Raw genomic sequence first — 21,305 nt, forward strand, 5'->3', positions numbered from 1 at the left:
TATCCTCTTGCTGATGCTTTGGTTTGGACACTTTTATGGCCTTAGAACTGTAAATAAATTTTCAACCTAATAAATCCCTGTCAAAAAAACCAATCCATTTACGGTATACTGCATTTTGGCAGGTTTCACAAACTGGAACAATGCCCAAGTATTGCAGCATTAAAAATAATGTTCTTAAAATTTGGGTTCTGTTTGCCTGCAAGGAAGGAAGCTTATATAAGAATCACTTGCATGCCATAGACATATCCCAAACATCCTTCCAAAAATTTGTTTCTGGTCAACCGAATTCCATCTCCTAATCTCATTATATCAGACATCCTTGTTTTGAGTTTTGGTTAATTGGTGAGAGATTCTCATAGCAAAGTCTCTTTTCCTCTGCACTATAGTTTTTTTTTTTTTGGTGGGGGGTACCTAACACTTCAAAGCAGCATACTTATGTTCTTTATTTCTTTTTACAGCTTTGAATTACTGTCCAGTGTCCTTTTTTTTTTTTTATCTTCATTTGATTGAGATATATTCACATACCATGCAGTCATACAAAACAAATCGTACTTTCGATTGTTCACAGTACCATTACATAGTTGTACATTCATCACCTAAATCAATCCCTGACACCTTCATTAGCACACACACAAAAATAACAAGAATAATAATTAGAGTGAAAAAGAGCAATTGAAGTAAAAAAGAACACTGGGTACTTTTGTCTGTTCGTTTCCTTCCCCTATTTTTCTACTCATCCATCCATAAACTAGACAAAGTGGAGTGTGGTCCTTATGGCTTTCCCAATCCCATTGTCACCCCTCATAAGCTACATTTTTATACAACTGTCTTCGAGATTCATGGGTTCTGGGTTGCAGTTTGATAGTTTCAGGTATCCACCACCAGCTACCCCAATTCTTTAGAACCTAAAAAGGGTTGTTTAAAGTGTGCGTAAGAGTGCCCACCAGAGTGACCTCTCGGCTCCTTTTGGAATCTCTCTGCTACTGAAGCTTATTTCATTTCCTTTCACATCCCCCTTTTGGTCAAGAAGATGTTCTCCGTCCCACGATGCCAAGTCTACATTCCTCCCTGGGAGTCTTATTCCACGTTGCCAGGGAGATTCACTCCCCTGGGTGTCTGATCCTATGTAGGGGGGAGGGCAGTGATTTCACCTTTCAAGTTGGCTTAGCTAGAGAGAGAGGGCCACATCTGAGCAACAAAGAGGCATTCGGGAGGAGGCTCTTAGGCACAACCATAGGGAGGCCTAGCCTCTCCTTTGCAGCAACTGTCTTCCCAAGGGTAAAACCTATGGTAGAGGGCTCAACCCATCAAACCACTGGTCCCCTATGTCTGTTGTCATGTTAGCAACCATCGAGGTGGGGTAGGCCAATACCCCTGCATTCTCCACAGGCTCCTCAAGGGGGCACTACATCTTTTTTTCCTTGTTTTTCTTTTTTTTTTTTTTAACTTTCCCTTCTTTTTTAAATCAACTCTATGAAAAAAAAGTTAAAAAGAAAACAATCATACAATAAAAGAACATTTCAAAGAGACCATAACAAGGGAGTAAGAAAAAGACAACTAACCTAAGATAGCTGCTTAACTTCCAACATGTTCCTACTTTACCCCAAGAAAGTTACCTAATATAGCAACATTTCTGTGAACTTGTTTGCACTATAGTTTTTTGTTTTGTTTTGTTTTGTTTTTTTTGCATAGTTAATGCACCAGAGGAGTTCACCATTTAGAAGAATTCCACAGGGAAACATTTTGCAAAGGTAAAAATCTTTGGATAACCCAAAGATTTTCCCCTAAACAATTGTTTATTGGATTTTAAATTTGGTTTAATATCCTTTAGGTGGAGCTAGCAGCCATCGTAAGAGCATTTTGTTTTCTCAAAGTAATCACCCCCATTTTATCAGGGAAAAATTTTTCTCACCTTCTTTAGTAAGCTTTAATTTAGTGTTGTAATGAGAGGACCTGTGTGGTTGTGGAGAAATTCTGCATCACAGCGTCTTGATCTCCAGATTCTTTGCATTGCTATTTACAGATTCACAGAACTATTCTTCCAGCCTTTTGATGGGCCTTGGCCACATGGCGTGGGGCTAAGAGGTGAAGTAGCAAGCTCAAGTTGAATAGGTTTGCTTGGGCCTTTCATTTTTGGTGAGGAACACAGAAATGCCAAGGTTTCTTTGTTCCTATGGAGACACTGGAAAATCACAACTCTCCTGACGTTAGATGCAAGGAACAAGGAATGACCAAACTTTTGACCTAGTCTCAAAATGTCCCAATGTGGCCTAAAATTAAAATGAACACCAAATTCATAGGGAAATCATGAGCATTAAACAGATAGTAACATTGAAAACATTTTCAGTCTTGCACAGGGAAATCAAGCACTTATATTATTTTTGCTTGCTTTCTTGATGTTCTCCTTGGTGGATTGTAAAATTCTATAGAGCAGACAAGGGTCCTTATTCACTTTTCCTTGCTCAAGGCTCACCCCAGATGCCAGCTTTGAATGCATACTCCCTTGTTTTAAAAATATGTGCTTTCTCCTCTTCCACTTGATTACACATAAAGTATCTGCCTAGTGTTTCTGAGTGGAGCATTATTATATTTTAAAATCTTTGGGTGATGCCCATATATTCCAAGGATCAATAGTTCTGCCACTGCTTATGTTATTTTTATTTATCAGCCTCTACTCCATCATCATTAACTACTTCACACACGACATTGGACAAAATCGAAAGATACTTTACCTGTCCATTAGGATCTTAGAATCTAATTCCTTTATGACACAATGTGATTAATCAGTTAACAAAGAGATTATATACATGGCCTTCAAGATTCAGACTTTTCACAAATGTCAAAAAATTTCAGACATACATATATTGATTTAAAATAGAACCAGGACATAAAAGGCATGCAGGGCTAATACAGAATATAGAAGAGCTACATATACACTAAAATGGGGTTGTCAAACCACCAGGCAAAAATGGTACTTTTGTGTTTCTTTATTATGAAAACTCAATTTTAAAATATCAATATTTTATGCCTTAATTTTTAATCTCTGACCAAGCTCTGTCATCGTTGAAATGGCATTCTTACAGCAGCTACTCTATATCTTTTTTCATTGTAAAATGGGTCTTTGGTGATCGTTTTTTCACTGACTGCATCTATCTTTCTAGGTCGAGACTTTCCATTTTTACTTCCCAGAAGGCTATGTCTATAATAATTGTGTTACCTTACCTGCCAGTGACTATTTCTCAATTATTCTAACTCAAGTATTTGTGGTTCCCAGAAGGAGTATGGGTGCCATTTCTTCCAATGCACAGATGTTTGCTTAGTGAATGCTTACGGCTCGTTTCTTTTGCTCCAGAAAAGTAAGAGGCTGTAGATCAGGGGAGGAAATGCTAATTCAAAGCCAAGCATGGCATCGTTTGAAGGCTTTGTCAGTCTGGTGAGATGGTTTAAATCTCAAGGTGTTTCTTGAACCTATGCAGGTTGGATTATATCGTTAATCCAAGAAGTTTTACAGCTTTACCTCTCTGGCCACCTAAGAGAGAGAGTGTGTGTGTGTGTGTGTGTGTGTGTGTGTGTGTGTGTGTGTGTTTTCTTGCGTGCTGGGACCTTGAACATTGTTAATTCAGATTGTGAGTAAAGGTGATGACTGACATGTTTTCACAGAAGACGGTTTTCGGGTCTTGAAGAGACCTGTTGGAATAAACACATTCAAGATAATAGCGTGGGGCCGGACAAAGGCAACATCATTGTGAAAATGCCTTCAACCTGAAACATTCTGAGGGAACTACGCAGGAACAATGGACACGAACTGCCTAATGTGGTATGTAAAGATAGCAATAACCCTTAATGGCAACTGTAAAATGAAGCATTATGCTAGCCAGCAGAAAGAAAATGCAAATTGATTCTCTTTTTGTTTAGATGTAAGTGCTTATCAAGGTTAGTAGGTATTCAAGGTCTGTGACACCAGAATAATTTGTTTTATTATACTGCATGTTAAAAGGAGAGCGCTTGGGGCTTTCTGAGTGACTCAGACAGCCAGATAAAATCCTACAGTCTGAGCTCTTAACAACCTCTCCTCAAGGTATCTCGTACTCTATCTGATGGGGTGGGGAAGTAGGCTCAGAATGGAAACCTTTCAAAAATGAGATGGTAGAATTAAGAGTCAGAAGGGGTGATAGCTAGTAATATTGTGTTCCTTGGTGGTATTTTAGAATTGAAACCTGCATTTTGACTTGGACTCTTTTACAGCTGCCTAATAGGCAAAAGACTTTCCAAGCTCTTTATCTCAGGCACCTGGAGCTGAGCAAGATTTTCACCTGTGGACTCTCTCCAACCAGAAGGGATCATTGGACAGCAAAGTTTAGAATATATGTGATTCTGTGTGGTTGGAATAAACACCATTCTCAACCCAACTGCCAGGTCTCCGTCTGTACTAAATCTAAAATCTATAGGATCCTTGTATTTTGGTCCTGCCACCACCCCTAGGTAACAGCTTAATCTCTGGATGCTGTCACATAGTGACACCTATTGTTTGATGAAACATTTTTTGGCAATGCCTTGATGCATCGCTAGTCCCAGATGGTGGCTCAGAAAGAGGGCAGGAAGGAGGGCAGATGGATTCATACTGGTGGGCAAACCTTTTCATTTGAAAAACTGAGCCACAGTGAGACTTACTGAATGTCTTCCCTGCATACAACTTGTGCTAATTGTTAGTAAATATGGCAGCTCAGAATTTTCTTTAGACTGATAGGTAGATGTAAAATGCATCCTGGCATTTGTAAGCACGTTAATAAAACAGATCAAGCCAACTCCATATAAGTGAACTGAAAGGTAGAAATGAATACATTTCTCTAATTCTTAAGTAGGATTTTGCTATTTGTAGCTTCTTCTCATCCCAGTAGGTTGTTGAATGATATGATCTTAATAAAAATTCGGCCTTTTAAACAGTGGGTTGTTGAATAATGGGGATAACTAGTTAGTTACTATTAACCACATACCAAGGTCATGCTAAGCTCCTTTGTTCAAGGGACTTACAATCTAAATTTTGAATGGATGTTTGCTGGTCTTTAATGCTATTGCTCTGAAAATAAACATTTTTTCTTGGGGGTGAATCATTATCTGTCCAGGGAAAAGTTACCAAAAAGATTTCTATTCATTAACAACAATAAAATATAAAAATACTACATAACTGTATTAATAATTTCTTTGGGTTGGAATTTGCAGAAAATAACTTGAGCTTGCTTAAGCAAAAGGGAAATCCATTAGAAAAGTAGTAAAGTCATCCTGCAAGGACAAAATAAAGTGGCCTCAAAAAGAGTGGGAATATATCCTGGGACCTCAAATAGTTGTTTCTGGGCCTTCCCTTTTGAGACACGCCATTAAATTGACTCAGCTCCTAATAGTTCTGGTTAAAATGGAGAAGTTAATGTTAAGAGAGAACTTGATTGACCCAACTCAGGCTAGGAGTCTAAGAATGCTTCATGCTGGGGCCAGGGGAGCAGACTTACAAAATATACTCATGGCCACTGAGGTGCCTCCCCTGGGGTGGGGGATATTCCCAAGGGAAGGGAAAATTGTGACTTGGATAGACTCCCCAAGATACGTTTATTACAATGGTGGAATAGTAAAAGTCCTCATTTTATGCAAATGTTCATCCCATGTAATAAATGCAAATGCTGGAAGAATGAACGTTTTAGAACGGTGTAAAGTTTACATTTATAGAAATTAGTGATTTAGAACAATGTGGCAGAGTTCAGACAATGACTGCATAATATTATTTTCATTATGATTTTCTCTCTGCATCCATTCTTTCTCTCTTTGCTGGTCAGGCTACTGATGATTCTATATATGGCCAAAATGTTTCATTAGTATTCTCACAAGCAAGTGATCTGGATTCTAGAACAAACTCCAAATACCCCAACATGACACGAGGCCCTCCATAGTCTAACGTGCTTCTAGCTTTTCAGCCCTATCTCATTCTCCCCATTACCTTGACTTATAGTATAGACAAATTTCTAGTCACACAAGGAAGTTCTTGTAATTCCTAGAATATGCAGCACATTTTTCCATGCTGCAATTCCATTGCTTGTGTTGTTCCTCTTGACCTGGAATGCAACTCATCCCCTGTAACTGGAAAATTTTTATTTGTCCTTTGGAGCCCTCAGCAAGATTCAAACATTACCTCCTTGGGAAGCCCTGTCTATTCCAGAATCTATCAGTTGCTTGACTTGCAGTGGTTTTTTTCCAGTCCCCAGAATGTGTGCTCCTAAAGATGGGGAATATGTTTCTTCTTCACCTTTCTATCCTCCCCAAGATCTAGTCCAGTGTTGGCATATGAAATGCTTTTAGAATAAATGCATGAGGCAGTGTAAATGTGGATACCAGTGTGAAACCCCCCAATGCACCTCTTTCTGGTGCTTGCCAGTGCAGAGCGGTTGTCACCTGGACCTTCCTTTTGCAGCCTATAGGTGGCAATGAGAGGTTTCTTTCAGATGCTTTTCTTTGCTTCAGGTCTAATGGTAATGACAGATCATTCAGAAGCATGCTGTGTTTGGAATGAAACCAACACAGCCACAGTGCTATATACACTTCAGTCCCTATCAATCTTGACAGGATTTTTATGTGGGGATTTTATGACAAAAGGCTTCATATCCCATCACACCTTCCCCGAGCCATCCACTCCCAGGGGAATGTTTGTCTACTATTGCAAAAAAAGCCAAGAAATCCTGCAACATATTGTTGTTTTCTAATGTAAGTGGCTGCCCATTGTTCCTGTTATTGGCTATACAGAACCACCTGCTATGTGGGTGTGTGATGTAAATGCACTGTATACATTCTATTCCTTTAGATATTCACATATATGCATGTACAGCACATTTTCCTGGACTTACAGGAGTACCTTAGAAAGAAAGAAAAAAAAAAAAAAAAAAGGAAAGGAAAGGAAAGGAAAAATAATCATTGTTCCCACTGCCTTATAGAAAAACATCACTGCTTGTCAGGAGTGAGGGGGCACAGAATCTTAAATGAGATATGGGCCTTTCTAAATTTTTTACGTCTTTCACTCAGTCTTTTTCACTATGTCCATTTTGCTAAACGTGCCTACCAACAATCAAGGCCAGGGTGCTAATCTGCCTAATTTGGAATTGGAGAAAAATATGGATTGATTTTCAACTTCTCTCAGAATACAGGGGAATGGCCATCTGTTAGGACTAACTAGGTGTGTAAATCCCTTTTGACACATCTTCTCTGACAACGGGGTGGAAGAGTAACTGGTCAACCACTGCGTTCTCTCTCCCTCTCTCTTTCTATTCACAGTAAGAAATATGCTTTGCCTCTGAGAAGTCCATCCGTTAATATTAACAAGGAGAAAGGAAAAGAGTAATTTGGCAGGAAGCTCCGAGTCTCCTCCAGACTTGAGTCAAGAGATCATCAAGGATGGAGTCTAGCTGTAAAGTACACCACTCTTCCTCTGATGGGAGTGACAACTGGGGTGGCTGGAATCAGAGGGCAGCCTGCTCTCCTTTGGCAAACAAACACCCACTCGGGTAAGTGCCTTTTAATGTGCATCGAGCCTTTGTCTAGGGAAAGGATGCACAGTTGGCAAGTACAGAGCTGTAAGGGGATAGTTTTGACATGCTGATAGAGCTTCTCAGTTTACTTTGGACTTGACTTTATCATTTACTGAAGGATATTATTAGTGTGGAGATGATAGCCATTCTCTGACTTCTTGAATGAAAGCCAGTGAAATGTATATGAACAAAAGGTCTGTTACGGAGAATTCTACCCTGTTTGTTCTGTGACTTTGGGATCCTAACCATACAACTTAACAGAGATAAGACCTGCAGCAGAGAGAAAGAGCCCACCCAGCTCGGGGCCCCCCAGAAGAAGAGTGAAAGTTGGTTGTGTTAAAAATGGAATCACATCCAACTCCGAGCATGTGTGTAGTTTCCCCTTGTTGCAAATTTGATATTATAAAAATAGATTTGCTCTTTGGAGCCAGATGGCATGCACTACTTCTGATGTTAAATCCAGCATATGACAATGGCCATCACCAAAAAAAAAACCATGCCTAACTATTCAGCTCTTGATGAGTCCTTTCAGTCAAGCAAGCACTTCTGAACCACTTTCAGTGTAAAGATATACACATACCCTTGACAGTAACCTGGATCTAACTTGACACATTTCCTTGGCTATTGTTTTTGGTGGTATCCCTTTTAATGTTTTTTTCTTTTTTTTGCTTTTCATCTGCCCCAGTCTATTCTGAAACGTAATAATTATTAAGAATTATTAAGAATACAGAAATAGCAACCTTGGCACTGACCATCAATTAGCTGGCTGTTTTAGAACATGATTTGATCACTCATTTTCTGATGGCTTCATTGATTGACTGACTGATGCATCCCTTCATTCAGTCAAGTCTGCAATGACACGCAAGCAAGATGATCAAGACATCTGGAGTCAGAAGATGCACATCAGGCTTGTCAAGACACTGCTTTCAAATGCTTTGTCATCTTGAGAAACCCTTTACAGTTATCCCAGCTCTAACTGCCATATCTCATATAGGAAATAATGGTAATTGTACCTAACACTGTTTATTATCAGAGGCTAGATCTGCAACTGGAATAGGGTACAAGTTATGTGAATAAGCATCTTTTGAGCTCCTGCCTTCTGCTAGGCCCTCTGCAGAGAGTTTTGTAGATAGAAAAGCGAATCTGATAGAGATTCTATACTCAAAAATGGTTATAAAGTCTAAGAAAGAAATAATTTGGCCATAGGGAAGACAATAATCATAGAGTTCTCTTAAAAGTGTTCTATAAAAGCAATTTATTTACTATACATGACCATCAACATTGGATTTTCACATGTATGTAATAATTCTCAGCCATGGTTTTGCAGTAACAGGATTTTAAAAGATATGCCGCAAAGCCCCTCCAATAAATGAAAATTTATTCACTCTATTTTAAACAGCAATATTCTGTTTGTTAAATAATTTCCTAATTTCCTGGAGATTGGGAAGCTTAATGATGAGCACTGAGTTCAGGTTACTTTCTTCTGTAACTTTCAGAAACCAGAATCATTTTTAATAGCAGCAATAAAATATTCATTTTTTATTGTTTTTAGAGTTTTCAATCATGTAAGCAAAACTCCTAAATTCAGGCTTGAAAAATTAAAAAAAAAAAAGCATTTTGGCTAGTCTATTGAATAGTTATGTGATTTAAGAATGTAGCTTAACCTTTTGAATTTCACTTTCCTTACCTGTAAAATGGGCTAATACCCTGTTTTAAAGATGAAACATAAAAATAGACATAGAACACCAGTATTAATTAATGCCCCTTAGGTTGCCGCAACAAGGAATGCTTGAAATACAATGGCTTGAGTAAATAGAGGGTTCTTTCTCTCTCACATAATAGCTTAAGTGATGATCCATGATGGATATAGTTGCTCAGTGCAAGAACACAGAATCAAGGGTTATGATAGCCCCACTTCCACTGGAGGCCTACAGGAAGGGTAGACACCAGACAGAGAGGGGACACTCTTTAGGGACTGTAGGGGCTGATCAAGGGCACTGGGGGCTTCCAGGTACCTCTGTCTTCCCAAATGCCACAAGGATCCTCAGAGAAATGTTGACTTATTGTCCTGGGCTATGTTTCGTAGCTTCATGGGACTCCCTGGCTCTCCTCACATCTCACCTCCTCCAGGGCAACTACTGCGTCTTCCTCATGGTAACAGTGATGATATGTGTGATTATCTGTTACTGTGTTTTCCTTCCATGAGGGCAGCTTCTGCACCAAAAGGAGCCTTACAAGCCTGTGACTCACAGGCTTAAAGATGTGGGAACATCATGTGGTGTGTATGAGTGCATGCATGTGCATGTGTGTTTGTGTGTGCATGCATGTATGAAGTGATTCATTTGATCAGGAAGAAGGAGACCTGTTAAAAAGGCATCAGGACTCAGAGCCTGCTGGAGGGCTTTCAAAGGGCATCTTCAGCCTAGTAGATTTTTATGAACTAGGGATCGCTGCTCTCCTTATGCTCAGGACTTATGGGGTTGTAATGGAGGGCTCCCATCTCCCCTAGAGGCCATGGGATGTTCCTGCTTTGAGAAGGTTTTACAGATGATGCAGCAAGTAAGTGTCAGATGGGGAAGCAGCAGGAGTCCTTGTCACCTCCCCTTCTCCAGAAGCCACTTTGCCTGTGTCCCTCCACCCTGCCAGCAGAAGCTCAGGTGCCTGGCTCTCTGCCCTGCTCCTGGAGCTCTCTTTGACATTGTGGATTGTACACCCTTCCCTGTGAAATAAGAGGAATCACAGGCAACAGCGGCTGTTGGAGCTGTCAACATACAGGAATTCTTGCCTTGACTCCCATTTACATCTCCCTACTCTTTTGCTTCCCTTGTAGCTGAAGAGTTGCAGAGTCCCACATGGTGATAGCTTAGGCAGGTTTTGGGCCCAAAGACAGGTGGAACTATGGACAGCCACCTGTTGTCCTTAATGCACAGTGAACGGAGGATGAACTAATCAGGGAAGGGAGGCTGGGGTGGTTGGTTTTACCCATATTGGGTTTGAGTAGACACTGAAGTGAGAATGTCCATCTTGTTTAAATTGCAGGGTCAGGACCTGGGCCAAGGTCAAGTCTAGGGGTGTGGCTAGGGCCTCTCAGAGGTGCAGAGAGGACTGCACCATTGCCATTTTTTGGAGATAATTATAATAAAAAGAGAAAGTATTGCAAGTTGGTCTTACAAAAATTGTGGTGATTTTAACACTTTTACATTTATCAAAATGATGCTTAATATACCCAAACTATCTAATTGCTCTTTTATCAAGATAATTGTAGACTTCTTAAAATATATTTTTGCATGGAGGACTAAATAGTATGGTTCTATGATGGAGCATATGTAGGATGATCATTTATCTTAGTTCGCCTGAGACAGTCCTGGTTTATACTTATGGTCCCTGCATAATTATCAGTAGCGCTCAGAAAAGTATCCCAGTTTGAGATGATAAAGTATTTGACCAACCTGGGCATATTTTAAAAACTGTATGCTGGATATCTTCTTTCCACACTGTCTGAGTGGCTCCGTGGCTTAGAGAAATATCAGAAGTCTCAACTGGCAGAACATTGGGTGTCATCATCATAGGGGTGACACTGGATGTCCAAGTGGTAAACGGATGAGAGATAGTGGAACAGCCTCTTCCCAGGGATGGCTGATAAGGCTCTCCTAAGGCCCTACTTTTTTTTTTTTTTTTGACTTGGTATTTTACGCACCACTGTCCCAGATATTATGACAGCCAATTTTTTTTGACACTATCCTGAGGTAGACAGCACCTATTGCCCCTGCTTTATCCTTGATGAGAAAAGGATTTTAGAAATGCCCAATAGCCAAGTGCACCGAAACAATCAGAGGCAGAGCAGGATCCCAACCCACATCCTTCAGATTCAAATTCAGAGTGTATCTCCCCTGCAGGAGCTGAAGGGGAAGTTGTCCAATGCTCAATGCTTTCAAATTGTTAATGCTCTGAAAAGTTCGAGCCCTGTGACAATTGATATCACCAGTGACAGACTTGAACTGCTGGGCTCAGTGGAGCCAGATTTCCATCCAGATTCTGCTTTTTCTTGTGATTACGTGCAAGTTATTTTATCTCTGAGAACCTTCCTTTTATCACTGCCCCGTGTGAAAGCATCGTACTTCCTACTTCAGTGGCCAAGTTGTATTAAATGAGATTTGTGTAATTTACCTCAGGCGTATTATGAAAGAGGCAGCAAGCAGTGCATTTCTTCTTTAGAGTGTCCATAAAATACTTACACTTTGAGTCCATCTTTAAGTGCCAGTTACAATTTCGAAGATCAGAGGCAAGACACTGGAGGACATTTCACATTTTCATTAAGTAAAGTACCCTCTCACCTTAGGGGCCCAGTTAAACCAGTAGCTGACTTTGCCACCAGATAATAATGCACAGGTTTCCTTCCTTGCTCCTCTAGACACTGAATAAATCTAAAATTCTCCACCACTAGAAAGAAATTTAATATTTAAAGGTAATTTGACCTGTACATGTGCATACCATGAATATTTAATGAAACCTATAGCAAATGTATTTATGTAGCATTAATCTGAGGATATTTATTTCTTCCTCATTTCCTAGGATATTATTTCTTTGGCTACTGTGAAGTTGCCCTCTGTAAATATCCTCAACTCTAAAGGTTCACTTGCCATCATCAGAGTGGGGAGCTTTTCCATTTCCTGTCTCAACTGTTGACACCAACTTTGCCCCTTTAAAAAGAAAAATGATTCTAGGAGGACAAGATGTATCTCAGAGACATTTTGGCCATGGGATTAGACCATCATATTTTTATAAATAGCACCATTTTGATTCTTCAATGGAGTGTCTCTATATTATAAGCTGTCTTTTCCTTCTGTTCCATCTTTTTCACTTGCCTTTGCTATCTTTAATTTCACTCCTTTATGATATTTCATCTTGCTAGTGCCTTAAATGAAAAGTGATGCATGATTCAATTTAGTTAATAGTTTATATAATATCAAATTCAGAGATTATTTTCTGTATTTTTTGGATAGGTTGGGGTATATACATAGAATAAAGATGCTTTTCTCTGCTGCAGCGTCAGCCTTAGGATAAAAACAAAACCAAACAGGCAAAGAGACATCAACAAAAATGACAAATGTGGCATTTTGTCCCAGTGCAATTTGGTTTGATTTTGTTAATGTTTTCACCAAATCAGATGCTATCAATTTGGGGAGGAAAAAAATGAGATGTTATCTAATGATCTTTTTTTTTTTTTTTTTAATAACTAAAAAAACCCAATGTACTTCAGAAGAAAAAAGTTACAGAAGGATTTGAGTATCTGCCCCTCTCTTATCTTGGTGGGAAACATGGTCAGTAGAAATTTGCCTCTGAGGAAGATCATGCTGGCCAAGTAGGTCCCCACTGGAAACTTTTCCCACATTTCCATTTTATAAATAATCATCTTCTTTTAAAAAATGTGACTCTAGTTTGGAAAACAAAACCAAATTTATAGTTAGTTTATTCTTTTCAAATGTCATTAGCTAGATGTCATGCTTTTGCTCTCTAATGGAAAGAAAATAAAACTTACGATTGAAGTTTAAACTGCTGAACTGTTTAAGAACACAGAATTCCAAAGGCACTTTTTTTCCAAAGAATACATGTCCAAGAATTGTAGCCCAGAGGGACTGATAATGTGTTCATGCTAGAAGCAATGTTTGTTGTTAAAACGGAAGGTTGGTTTGCATGTGACTTAATTATAATAGCCACCAAGCTCTGCTGTGACTTTCTCTGACCTTCATAGTCCAATGGATCTTAACCATTAACTGTGGGGATGCATTGCCTGCTGTTTAAGGATGTTTTGCAACCTCATGTTTATACCTATTTGTCGTATACTTCCTTTGAGCCTTATAGATACAGCTCCCCCCACCCCCTTTTCTTTCCAATGGGGATGGTCAGTGGGATGTAAACAGTCATGGTATCATTTAGTATGATCCTAGACTTTAAGTACCTGTGGAAAAGGGGCTGTTCCAGGTAAAGGACAATTGTCAGCTCTTGGGGCCAATTTCAGATTAATTTTCTGTTTCTGGTACTCAATGAGCCTGACACAGAGGTGATCTGGTATACATAAATTGATTTCTTAACCCACTAATAGCCAATGACTCAAAATGTGAAAAAGCACTGGCCTAACACATAACAAGGCATGGAGTTTTGCTCAAATGTGTATGTTGAATAACAAAGTTTTTAAAACATATTTTTGTTTTTTACGAAGACTTTCTTCATAGGTAGACTTTCTCCACTGTCTCTTTAGTGATTCCTCTTCCGCTCCATCTTCTCTGTATTCTAGCACACAGAATCTTTTTTGTTTTACTGCACAACAGAAATTTGAAATGTACTATGAGAAGTTTGGAGTGGAAACTGTAAGTAGTGAGAGACCATGGTGATTCTGAATTGCCAGGTACAATACAGAATGCCCAGTTAAATTTGAATTTCAAATCAACAATGAACACTTTTATTATGTTTCAAATATTGAATGGGGATACTTTTACTAAAAATTATTTGTTGTCCTGCATTTTTAGTTGCTAAATCTAGCAACCCTAAATACAAAGAACTGTGCTTTCTGCTTTTAGCTGGTTAATCAAGCTGAATCCATTTCTTTCATTTATAAAATGTTAGGGTTGACAGTCAGGTCCCATCTAGGTATAACTTTTTATGATTTAAGACATGGAAATTTAGAATTTACAGTATTAAAGAATACTAGGTAGTAAGATGACTAATATTGACAAAAATAAGTTTAGCTTTTGTTATTTATGCTGTAGTTGAATCATATGAGCATATATTTAACTTGTGAAAATTAAATGATATATTTGTGGGAGAGAGAGAGAACAATTCATGTTGTAGTGGGCAATTTTTCCTAGCATTCCTCTCAATGAGCATACACCTGGAGTAAACCTGAGGGGTTGCCCATGAATCCATATTTCCTCAAAAGTCTCAATTTCTGTGGGCTTCTCATTGTAGTAGACAAATTATGCATGCATCCCAACAAACATATGTTCTTAATTTTAATTGCATCCCTGTAGGTGTGATAAATTGTAAATAGGACCTTTGAAGATAATTTTTTTAGGTACAGCAAACTGAACCAGGATGGACCTTAATCTCGATATCTAGAGACTTTATACAGAGAATCAGGAAGTCACAGAAGTTAGAAAGGAGAGGACATCACCATGTGACAGGAAGCAGACATACAAGCCAAGGAACCCCAAGTATCATCAACAGCCAGAACTAGAACGCTAGTCTTTGGGGAGAAAGCAAGCCTTGTCAACATCTTGATTTTGGGCTTCTTCTAGCTTCAAAACCACAAGCCAATGAATTCCTGTTGTTTAAGCCAATCCATTCTGTGGTATTTGTCATGGCAGCCTGGCAAACTAAGACACTTGAAATGGGAGAATCTTACATGCTGTAGTAGTCATGGACTGTGCTGTTTGGTTGTCCCTTGAATAAGAACTTGCCACTAAATGGAGTGCAGTTAGCTGAGGGCTTGCAATTCTAGCACTTTCAGGATCAGCTGAAGCTTTCCAAGTGAGATTATGTTCCTTCTCCCAAGCAACCCTAGCCAATGATTGGGAATTGGGGGATACTGGAACTGGCCTTTTCTACCCAATGCTGGACCCCTCTAATGGGCAGTCTTTGCACTGGAGCTCCCTGCCAGCTTGGCTGAATGTTGTCATATCTGCATCAGGAATGGAGGTTCTCCCTGCCCACCTCTACTTTTTCTTCTTTATCTTTCACATGCATTAGTCCCCAACAGGCCTCTTGTACCCCTAACTCCATCTTTTCCCCAGAGAAACCATGAGAGATACAGTTGAACCAGGAGTGGTTTGAGAAAGGAGATTGTAAGATGGATGCATTCATCTGTGTGATATATCCCCAAATTTTGGCTCCCCCAAGCCCTCAGAACCTGAAGAGTGGTTTTTCCTCTCCCTATTAAGAGCTGGCATCTTCTATGTATGGGAAGATACTGCAGAGTTCTCTCCCCTGCAAGATTACAGGAGTCTATCTCAAGGGGTTTCTCCACCTCCTTCCCTAGCACCCAAGCTAAAAACAAAGCGTTGCAGCATAACCCAGCTGGGGATATGAAGGATGAGGATAACATGCTGTGGTTATTTGAAGCTGTATGCACCCCAGAAAAACATGTTCTTTAATTTAATCCATTCCTGTGAGTGTAAACCCATTGTAAGTAGGATTTTCTGATGAGTATACTTCAGTTAAGATGTGACCCACCTCATTCAGGGTGGGACTTAATCCTATTACTGGAGTCCTTTATAAATGGAATGAATATATATATATATATATATATATAGAGAGAGAGAGAGAGAGAGAGCACCATGGAAGCAAGAAGCTGAAATCAAGGAAGAGAAGACAGAGGAGCCAAGGATCACCAGCAGCTAGCCTTTGAGAAGAAAGCATCACCTTGATGATATCTTCATTTGGAAATTTTTTCAGCCTCAAACTATAAGCTAATAAATTCCCATTAAGACAACCCATTTCATGGTATCTGCTTTAAGCAGCCTGGAAACTAAAATACATGCCAAAGGAGATGGAAGAAAACAGGCATATATAGCAGAAACCAGGGCAGTACCCATGGACTGGACTTTCACGGGGCTTGATCAAGGTGTCTAGAACACAAGACTGGGTGAAGTATATGAGGACACTCTTGAGATATGGGATTTAACACCAGGTATGATGTAAACTTGCTGTGAGGTTGGCTCCTAGAAACCTGGAAAAACTGAAGGTCCATGCTGAAGGAACTTGCAACTGAATGCTTGTGGCAGATGGTGGAGGAAGAGAGTAAAATGGTCAGCAAATCGGCCAAGCTGGTGTGTGTGTAAGGTTTGAGGCCACAGACCAATCAGATGATTATGTTCCAAAGGAAGGTCCACAAGACTCAGCATTCATGTGGGGTATTGGCAGAAGAGGCACCCATATCATTAATTTCAGTGATGGCTCTCCTCTGCAGGCTGACACAAAACTTGGGTCACTGAGAGCAGTGAGGATGATAGAGTCCGAAAGCAATAGAAATCATGTAGTGAAACATAACCACCAGCATCTAGGGGAATTTGTAATGATCGATATTAGAATGACAGCTAAGGGGGCTTGATTCACAGAGATATGGTTAATAAAACTGGCATTCTTGGTGACAAAATAGATGGGCAGTCAATGAGGGTTCTACTTAACACCTATCATTAAAATAAAAACTTCCAGTATACCTAGTAATACTGCGTCAACCTGTATACTGTCAGCTTTGGGAGGTACCTGGAACAGGTAAAGTATCTATTCCAGATCCTTGCTAGTGTAAGCAGCTTTGCCACTTGGGCCGTACAATCAGTTGTCAGTGGTGAAAGAGACACAAAGTGGAGTTCCTGAAAAGTCCCAGTGGGAGAATCATAGTGCAGGTCTCTGGGTTTGGGCAACAATGACATGCCATTTTTAGTAAAGAATTATGCATCTTTATCCTACTGTGCCCTGGAGGGGATGAAATATCTGAAAGCAAGTGAGTATGCATCCAAAACTTTCCATCATGAGCTGGGTTACATCAGTCACTAGTTCGTCAAGTCAGATTGGTCCTGCAGCAATGTATTGTAACCTGGAAATGGAACTTCTGATATTAAGCCCAAACTGGGCCAGAGGGCATGAATATGCTGCATGAGAGCCTGGGGCCCCCTCCTTCAACTCTCTCTTGTGGCTTGATTGGGGATCCTCTGTGACAAGCTGATGGAGGAGAAGAAAACCCCAAACTGGTTCCCCATAAGTGGGTGGAAGTTAAAAATGGATGGGGGCTGCATTATGGCCATCCTTAGAGGTAGTACTGAAAGTCAGTGGTGACAGAAACATCTCCCCAATGGGCACAGCTTTGAGGGAGTGTACCTGATCATGCACTTTGTAGGAGGAAAAGTGGCCTGAGCTGAGGATATGCATGGACTTGTGGGCAATGGCAAATGGCCTATCCCAATTTGTCATGGGCGAAGATGGAAAAGGACTGGGAAATCAGAGACGAGGAGGTGAAAAAACTGAAGGAAAGCCAAGACAGTCCTTAGAGCCAGCCACATTCTGAAATCATGTATGGGAGGAACAAGAGTAAAACTAACCCAGGAAATGCTGACGGAGACAGGACCCCATGTGATGAGGTCTGGAAGGTGGGTTGCTTTTGCAGATCATAAAGTCCAACGAGCACTGGACATTTGGGAGAGGCCTAGACCCCAGCAAGAACACCCACAAAAGAACCTATCGCTCTATATGTGTCTATTATATGCAACAAAATAAAACCAATTTGCAAATATTTTATTGAGAATTAGAGGGAGATTTTGAAAGAACAATAAATGGAAGCTAAAAGCCCAACATCAATTAGTATTAATTCAAGGTGTGGATATCATCAACTGTGCCATTATTTACTGTTACCATTATTATTCTATTGTAGTTAAAATTAAAGTTTTGAGAAATTAAAGGGATTTATTCCATTCTTATTTTTCCCTCAATTTATGAATTCTTTAATTGTCATGTTCTCCACTGTGGGGGTGTTTCTTTGTTGGGAAAATTTTCCATTGGGGGTTAATGCCATAAGTTAAGAATATATGATCCCAGCATGAAAGCCCCTCTTAAACTCTGACAACATTTTTTAAACTCACCTTAATCTTACCTCTTTTAGCAATATAATCTCTTTTCTTCTCTATTTCTTCACTAACTTTACCCACAAGTTGCTTTCCAGGATTTTAAACATCATCATGAGGTTAACTAGGCCAATTATAGGCTCCTACAATGTTTCTCAAATTGGGAAACACAACAAGTATCCATGATAGTGTGGCAAGGTTGGTCACTAATCTGTGAAATGAAAGGCAATCCTTGTAGTTTTTACATATACTTTTGTTCAAGTATCTCTGTAAAGTGTGCTCGTTATTTGGGAAGGTTATGTTTATCTCATTACAAAAGTAGTGCATGTTCTTCTTAGAAATTTTTAAAAATTTGGATTTACATAATTTAAAATTTTCTAAATTGCTAAAATTACCTTTAATCCCACCATTGAGAGATCATGGAGTACAAATACCTTCTTTCACCCCATATACCTTCACTATTGTTTTCTTCCAGCTGAATGAGGAGGAAAAAAAATCCCAAAATTGGTTTACAAAGAAGTCATCTCAGTATGTGGGTGAAAGCTAAGAATGAACAGAATTTACAGACAGAAAGGAAATAAAACAATTGGAGAAATAATAAGAAACAATAGAAGAAAGTTACCCTTATGTGAAGTAAAAAGAGAGTATTCAGATTAAAAGACTCACCAAGTGCCTGAAAAAAAAGTCAAAGGAAAGCAAATTACGTCTAATCTTGTTCTGATGAAAAGTTAGAATTTGAAGAAAAAATCAAAATGTTACAATAGCACAGAAATAAAAAGGTAATATAGAAAGGGGGAAGTGGTAAATTTGGCATAAACTTCTCTTCATAAATGCTTAGAAATAACTACATCTTTACATGCTTTAAAGGTGAAAGAGTGTTATCTAAGATTTTTAAACAAAGAGAATGTATGACTTATTCAAATATTAGGGATAAAAGATGTTCTTGACCTAGACCTACAGAGTCTCAGAAAATTTTTCTGAGAGATTCAACTTTTGTGAAAAGAATTGCTTAAAGACATATTCAAATCATCTGAGAATGAATAAAAATAGCAGATTCAAGAAATGAAAGAATATAATGTAAAATCAAAGAGTGGTAAAAAATGAAACCCCAAAACTTTAGGGGTTTTCAAAAGGTCATTGCACAATACACCTGTGGAAAGTAATAACAATGTTAAAAAATAATTCTTGAAAGGAGGGATAACAAAATAAAACAATTTATCAATAATAAGCTATATTTAAAATCTGAGATTCAGGGAAGGTATAAAGGGAGGAGGAAAATAAAATAAAAGCAAGATGACTGAGTCAACATTCTTTGGGGAATAAAAAATATTGTTTTATGATGGATATTAATAGAAGAATAGTTTAGGGTACATAAATTTGTAATCACTGGAGAGAAAAAAAGCAAAAAAATGAAAATTGGAAAACTGTTCATTTTTTAAAAGGAAACTCTTCTCAGTTAACATATTTTACTTAATTGTTTCTATGTGTATAAATATTCTCTTTGATAGCAGCACATGACATTCTATTGCACGGCTACCCCAGAGTTTTTTAACCAGGATCCAATATTCAATGTTTCGAATGTGTTGCCCAATAGTATTCTAGAGAGTTTGTATTATTTTATAGCCCCACCAGCAATGAATGAAAAGTGCTTATCAGCACTTACCCTAGCTAACATGCTGTTAAAATAAAAGTGTATCAATACTGTCTCATTTTAACTCAGCCACTAAATATTTCATTCAATTGGGAGATTTTCCTGCCCTGAAATAAAATGTTTAGTTTGCTTGAAAATCAGTTAGTGATACATTAATGTATATTCTGTCTTTCAGAATAAGACCAACCAGTTTTAGCAAATATTTTCTTTTGGGTCAATATTACAGTCAAGTACCTTTAAAATATTTGGTACTAATTGCCATCATTTTGTTTGAAAAGACAATGGCTTTTGGTAAATACACTTACAAAATAAATATAATTAAGCTTAGGCAATAGCTTTGCAAGTGATATTTCTGATTTAAATATATATTTCTCAGATGTACATTTTTATTTGTACTTCCCCACAGGGAGGAATGTAGTCATGAATTAGTTTTCAAGTATTTTTTTTCTTTCAACACTTCTGCCACCAACTTCTTTTCTTATGAAAAATTATAGATGATATAATATGAGATGACATATCAATGAATGCCAACAAGAATGTAAGGATCTTAAGTAAAAACAGAATCTAAGTATTAGTATAATTGTGGAATAAAATATTTAATTTTAAATTCTTTAATACTACAGTCTAGTGGCAAATCCTGGATGACTTGACATCATAGATGGGACTGAACTTTGGTGGATAGTTTGGCAATATCAATATGAAAAACAAACAAAATCTGTATACATATTAACCTAGAAATTCCACAAACATATTTCTGACATCACTGGGTGTGGTAATTTGGTCTAAGAAATCTGCATAGTCAACTGCATACTGGTTAAATAAGCTGAAGTATATTCATACAGCATGCTATTGCATAGCCATTAATAAGGGATAACTAAATGAAGATTACTATATTTTTACATGACATATATTCCATATGGGTCAATAATATACAAGTGAAAGGTAAAACCAAAATTAATGGAGTAAAATAGAAGACAATCTTTATGACTCTGGGGCTTGAAAGAATCTTCTAAAGAAAAAAGCAAAGTCACAAACCATAAGAAAAAATGGATTCGATTGCACTAAAAATAAGGAGACAAATAAACAACACCATGCATAAAGTTAAGGGACAGATAACAGCATGAGAGAAGATATTTGCATTATCTAAATTGTCAACAAAATAATATTTTGCATATGCAAGGAGTTCCTACAAATCAGCAAGAAAAGATTGTCTAACCCAAATAAGAGAAGAGACAAACTTTTAGATAGGCAATTTATCTAAGTAGAGAACCAAAAAATTACAAATTAAAGCATTTAAGATTAAAGCAATTAAATATCACTTTGCCTATGAATTGCCAAGGCTATTACACTGGCTGGTGCCAAGTATGAAGAGCAAGGAGTGGGAACCCTTATGCCCTACCATGAGAGTGTAGACGGAAGCAGCCATTTGGGTGAGCAATCCTGGTGGCATATAGGCAAATTAAGTATTTGCATACT

General features: G+C 38.5%; 1 long non-coding RNA gene across 1 annotated transcript in view; it reads left to right on the forward strand.

The window, feature by feature from the left end:
• LOC119533255 overlaps positions 1-21,305 on the forward strand; it is a 56,570-nt gene that overhangs the window by 12,934 nt on the left and 22,331 nt on the right. Inside the window, exons 2-3 of the long non-coding RNA XR_005216614.1 lie at positions 3,661-3,817; positions 7,312-7,541. This is a non-coding gene — a long non-coding RNA (uncharacterized LOC119533255). The remainder of the gene's footprint in view (positions 1-3,660; positions 3,818-7,311; positions 7,542-21,305) is intronic.

The sequence above is a fragment of the Choloepus didactylus genome, chromosome 4 (assembly GCF_015220235.1).
Source record: "Choloepus didactylus isolate mChoDid1 chromosome 4, mChoDid1.pri, whole genome shotgun sequence".
Lineage (NCBI taxonomy): Eukaryota > Metazoa > Chordata > Mammalia > Pilosa > Megalonychidae > Choloepus > Choloepus didactylus.